Source organism: Sebastes fasciatus, chromosome 16 (genome assembly GCF_043250625.1).
Source record: "Sebastes fasciatus isolate fSebFas1 chromosome 16, fSebFas1.pri, whole genome shotgun sequence".
Lineage (NCBI taxonomy): Eukaryota > Metazoa > Chordata > Actinopteri > Perciformes > Sebastidae > Sebastes > Sebastes fasciatus.
Genome location: NC_133810.1, coordinates 4,735,284 through 4,741,283, shown reverse-complemented (window position 1 = coordinate 4,741,283; position 6,000 = coordinate 4,735,284).

Genomic DNA, 6,000 nt, shown 5'->3' with positions numbered 1-6,000 from the left:
TTTAGAGGCTGAGACGGCAGCAGTGCATAAAATATAAACGCATCACTTGTGATTTTCTTTTTCGTCAGTCTCAGGTCCCAACGGTATCACCACCCAGAGTAGAGAGGCTTCCTGGTTGATGTATGGCTATGAAGAGTTGTTCCTGAGGGCAAAAAAGCCTTAAAAAAGGACACTTTATTGGTGGATATGAACCCTTAAATGCAGGTTCCACCTTAAGAGATTTGCAGAGAGTTCCTTGGTAGATGTTTAACCGTAAGTTCCTGGTGGATATGGTCTTCTTAGAGCTTGTTTTTTGATGGATTTAAGAGATTCCAGTTGAATAATCGGCCTTTAAGAGATTTTAGAGGCTGAAAACCCTTTAAAAGAGTGATAATATTTAAAGGTTAAAGGGAGGTTCCAGCTGGTTACATGTTCACAGTTCCTGGTGGGTATTTAACATTAAAAAATACAGTACCATGTAGCCTTAAAAAGAGATTTCAAATGGATGTCTAAACATTATTGAGAGGTTTCAAGTTTTCGCCACAAAAGAGGAGTTCCAGTTACAGATTACACTTTTTAAAACGCATCTTGAACCTTGCAGAGATGTTCCTATTGTTCATGCTAACCTCAAATTAGCCTAGATGGCCTTGAAGAGAGGATCGTGGTAGATACAGAACCTTAAAAAACAAGGTTTTTGGACGGTTTCCCATCATTAAAAAGAGGACATATGTCTTAAAGAGAGCTTTCTTGTGGATGTAAGGCCTTACAGGGAGATTTTAAACCTCAAAGGAAGGGGTGTCTGATTGGCACCGAGCCTTAAAGGGACATCTTTGGATGCAGGATCACACCTTCAGGAGCAGGTCTTCATGAGGAGATCCTAGGTCCCATGTGGAAATGAAGAAAAGTTCCTGGATGTTGTCACCTTTCCCAACTCAGACAACTCTTCTTGAACTATTCTTAAAATACAACTCTCCCTTCGATTCTTGGAAAGCTCCATTGGCGTTTGGATGCACAGACAGTTTCAGTTAATTTATTTATAAGACAACATTTGATTTTTCCAGCCTCCTCCTCCTCACAGGAGCCATCTCTCCAGACAGAGTCTCTGAAATCACAAATGTCTCTGGTTTCTGACTGATTCCTGACAGAAAGTGTGCAGCAAAAACGTTCCAAGTTGCTCGATGCAGAAACTTCTTCAGATTGGATGATGCTGGTTCTTCTTCTTCTTCTTCTTATTCTTGTTATTCTCTTAAACATCAGCCTTTACCACAAAGGACTCATTTCGGTTGCATTCGTCCACCTCCAGAACCCCAGACGCCCCGTCTTCATTTGTCCTTTTGCTGCTTTAAAGGGGACAGACTTCCCGTTCACACCCATGAACTCCCAACTGTCTCCAGTCCGCTACAGCACCAGGAGTGAGATGTACTATGGACTATAGCATGTCTCACTGTATGAGACACAGGATTATTCTCTTTATATTACATTCAATTTCTCTCAGCGGCTGACAGGAGCATGTTTTCTCGTCTCTTCCAGCGGCCATGGAGTCCAACTACTCCATCGTCCATTAGGAAGGAGACGATCTTCCCTCCTGCATCCTCCCTCCTTCCTTGTCTCCCTCTCTGTCCTTTGCTTTATTAGCTCCTTAGCTCCATTTCCAGGACTCCGTCCACACATCTGAATGTCCACGTCTTCGTCATCCCTCTTCCTCCTCTCCTCCTTCTTCCTTCCTATCTGTCTCTCCCGTTGTCCCTCTCTTTGTCCCCGTCTGGCTCGTCCTTCTGTCTTGTTCCCACTATCCTCACCCTCTCTCTCTCTCTCTCTCTCTCTCTCTCTCTCTCCATTTCCCAGCAGTGTATGTGCCCCCTTGTTGCCCCCCTCCCCATTTACCTCATCAATAACCATGGCTGTGTGTGTGTGTGTGTGTGTGTGTGTGTGTGAGAGGGCTGTGCATTAGGAAAATTGGTTCTCTGCGACGCAGCGCTGTTTTACCAAAGTAATCACAGCTGATGGTGAGAGAGAGAGAAAGAGAGAGAGATGATCTGGCTCAAATTCTGCTGCTGCTGAAGTATGGTCTGCTGCAGCACACACACACACACACACACACACACACACACTGTCACCATGATTCAAGTGGACGTAAAAGCGAGAAAGGCTGGTCAGTCCAGTCAACTTTTGAACTCAATTAAAGTATGAGGAACCTTTCTCTCTCTCTGTTTGTCTCTTCCTCTCTCAATACAGTCCAATTCAATAAAGCTCATTGGCCTGAAGTACAGTACAGCATGCAGCATGTTGTTTCTTAATCAATACAAGCAATCAAATATTAACAGTTGTCCTGCCTATAGGCTAACATACACACCAGACACATATTATCCCAAAACCATGGGCAGGATTTCCACCAGATTTTGGAACTTTTGGGTGATAGTCGCCGTTCATCTGGAACAGGCCGTCTGGTTATTCCCCGTCCACCAAAACTGATGAAACTGCCTTTAGCTTTTACGCTCAACACTGCTGGAACATCCGACCCAATCGTGTTCGGTATGACTGTATATACGAAGTGGACGTAGTCACCTGACGTCACCCATTGGTTTGCGGACTGTCGTTTTTAAGCCTCGAGTTAAGCATTTTGGCCATCGCCATCTGGGTTTTTGGACGTCCCCATCTGGTTTTTGGCCGTTGCTATCTTGTTTTTTTGGCCGTTGCCATCTTAGTTTTTGATCATTGCCATCTTGGGTTTTGGCCGTTGCCATCTTAGTTTTTGGCTGTTGCCATCTTGGTTTTTGGCCGTTTCCATCTTGGTTTTTGGCTGTTGACATCTTAGTTTTTGGCCGTTTCCATCTTGGTTTTTGGCTGTTGACATCTTAGTTTTTGGCTGTTGCCATCTTAGTTTTTGGCCGTAGCCATCTTGGTTTTTGGCCGTCGCCATCTTGGTTTTTGGCCGTTTCTATTTTGGTTTTTGGCCGTCGCCATCTTGGTTTTTGGCCGTTTCCATCTTGGTTTTTGGCTGTTGACATCTTAGTTTTTGGCTGTTGCCATCTTAGTTTTTGGCCGTTGCCATCTTGGTTTTTGGCCGTTTCCATCTTGGTTTTTAGCCGTTGCCATCTTGGTTTTTAGCCGTTGCCTTCTTCGTTTTTGGCCGTCGCCATCTTGGTTTTTGGCCGTCGTCAACTTGGGTTTTGGCCGTTGCCATCTTGGTTTTTGGCCGTTGCCTTCTTGGTTTTTGGCCGTCGCCATCTTGGTTTTTGGCCGTCGTCAACTTGGGTTTTGGCCGTTTCCATCTTCGTTTTTGGCCGTCGCCATCTTGGTTTTTGGCCGTTGCCTTCTTGGTTTTTGGCCGTTGCCATCTTAGTTTTTGGCCGTCGCCATCTTAGTTTTTGGCCGTCGCCATCTTGGTTTTTGGCCGTCGCCATCTTAGTTTTTGGTCGTCGCTATCTTGGTTTTTGGCCGTTGCCATCTTAGTTTTTGATCATTGCCATCTTGGGTTTTGGCCGTTGCCATCTTAGTTTTTGGCTGTTGCCATCTTGGTTTTTGGCCGTTTCCATCTTGGTTTTTGGCTGTTGACATCTTAGTTTTTGGCCGTTTCCATCTTGGTTTTTGGCTGTTGACATCTTAGTTTTTGGCTGTTGCCATCTTAGTTTTTGGCCGTAGCCATCTTGGTTTTTGGCCGTCGCCATCTTGGTTTTTGGCCGTTTCTATTTTGGTTTTTGGCCGTCGCCATCTTGGTTTTTGGCCGTTTCCATCTTGGTTTTTGGCTGTTGACATCTTAGTTTTTGGCTGTTGCCATCTTAGTTTTTGGCCGTTGCCATCTTGGTTTTTGGCCGTTTCCATCTTGGTTTTTGGCCGTTGCCATCTTGGTTTTTGGCCGTCGCCATCTTGGTTTTTGGCCGTTTCCATCTTGGTTTTTGGCCGTCGCCATCTTGGTTTTTAGCCGTTGCCTTCTTCGTTTTTGGCCGTCGCCATCTTGGTTTTTGGCCGTCGTCAACTTGGGTTTTGGCCGTTGCCATCTTGGTTTTTGGCCGTTGCCTTCTTGGTTTTTGGCCGTCGCCATCTTGGTTTTTGGCCGTCGTCAACTTGGGTTTTGGCCGTTTCCATCTTCGTTTTTGGCCGTCGCCATCTTGGTTTTTGGCCGTTGCCTTCTTGGTTTTTGGCCGTTGCCATCTTAGTTTTTGGCCGTCGCCATCTTAGTTTTTGGCCGTCGCCATCTTGGTTTTTGGCCGTCGCCATCTTAGTTTTTGGTCGTCGCTATCTTGGTTTTTGGCCGTTGCCATCTTAGTTTTTGATCATTGCCATCTTGGGTTTTGGCCGTTGCCATCTTAGTTTTTGGCTGTTGCCATCTTGGTTTTTGGCCGTTTCCATCTTGGTTTTTGGCTGTTGACATCTTAGTTTTTGGCCGTTTCCATCTTGGTTTTTGGCTGTTGACATCTTAGTTTTTGGCTGTTGCCATCTTAGTTTTTGGCCGTAGCCATCTTGGTTTTTGGCCGTCGCCATCTTGGTTTTTGGCCGTTTCTATTTTGGTTTTTGGCCGTCGCCATCTTGGTTTTTGGCCGTTTCCATCTTGGTTTTTGGCTGTTGACATCTTAGTTTTTGGCTGTTGCCATCTTAGTTTTTGGCCGTTGCCATCTTGGTTTTTGGCCGTTTCCATCTTGGTTTTTGGCCGTTGCCATCTTGGTTTTTGGCCGTCGCCATCTTGGTTTTTGGCCGTTTCCATCTTGGTTTTTGGCCGTCGCCATCTTGGTTTTTAGCCGTTGCCTTCTTCGTTTTTGGCCGTCGCCATCTTGGTTTTTGGCCGTCGTCAACTTGGGTTTTGGCCGTTGCCATCTTGGTTTTTGGCCGTTGCCTTCTTGGTTTTTGGCCGTCGCCATCTTGGTTTTTGGCCGTCGTCAACTTGGGTTTTGGCCGTTTCCATCTTGGTTTTTGGCCGTCGCCATCTTGGTTTTTGGCCGTTGCCTTCTTGGTTTTTGGCCGTTGCCATCTTAGTTTTTGGCCGTCGCCATCTTAGTTTTTGGCCATCGCCATCTTGGTTTTTGGCCGTCGCCATCTTAGTTTTTGGTCGTCGCTATCTTGGTTTTTGGCCGTTGCCATCTTAGTTTTTGGCCATCGCCATCTTGGTTTTTGGCCGTCGCCATCTTAGTTTTTGGTCGTCGCTATCTTGGTTTTTGGCCGTTGCCATCTTAGTTTTTGGTCGTCGCTATCTTGGTTTTTGGTCGTCACCATCTTGGTTTTTGGCCGTTGCCATCTTAGTTTTTGGTCGTCGCTATCTTGTTTTTTTGTCTGTCGCCATCTTGGTTTTTGGCCATCGACATCTTGGGTTTTTGGCTGTTGCCATTTTGGTTTTTGGCTGTCCCAATCTTGGTTTTTGGTCGTCGCCATCTTAGTTTTTAGGCCGTTGCCATTTTGGTTTTTGGCTGTCCTCATCTTGTTTTTCTGGCCTTCACCATCTTAGGTTTTGAACGTTGCCATCTTGGTTTTTGGCCGTCACTATCTTAGTTTTTGGTTGTCGCCACCTTTTTTTTTTTGGGAGACCATAAAAAACCTGGAGCAGAACTGTGATGGATGATTGAGCCGAGATGAATCGAACACGGGGTGAAATATCATGGTCATGGGTAAAAGAAACAAGATGCAAGCGTCGTCTCTGATGTCAAAGTCTTCGTTAGCCCAACAATCCACCCTGACTCTGAGGTTCTGCAGCGCAATGACAACGTTGAACTACTCGTGCTTTTGTGTCTGACGGACAACCAGAGGTCTTTGTTAAGTAAACAAAACATAAAATAGGTCATTATAAGTGTGACAGACTCACAACCCAATAAATATTAATGCTGTACTGTTTGTGTGTCTGATGGACTGGATTCTAATCACAGCTGAGAGCTTCTGTCTGTCAATACGACTGGCATTGGACGGCATACTCTTCATTACAAAGTGCTCTGTGTGTGTGTGTGTGTGTGTGTGTGTGTGTGTGTGTGTGTGTATATGTGTGTGCTCTCCACTAAATTAAATGTGTCACCTCCTCTCGTCTTCACTTTGACTGCA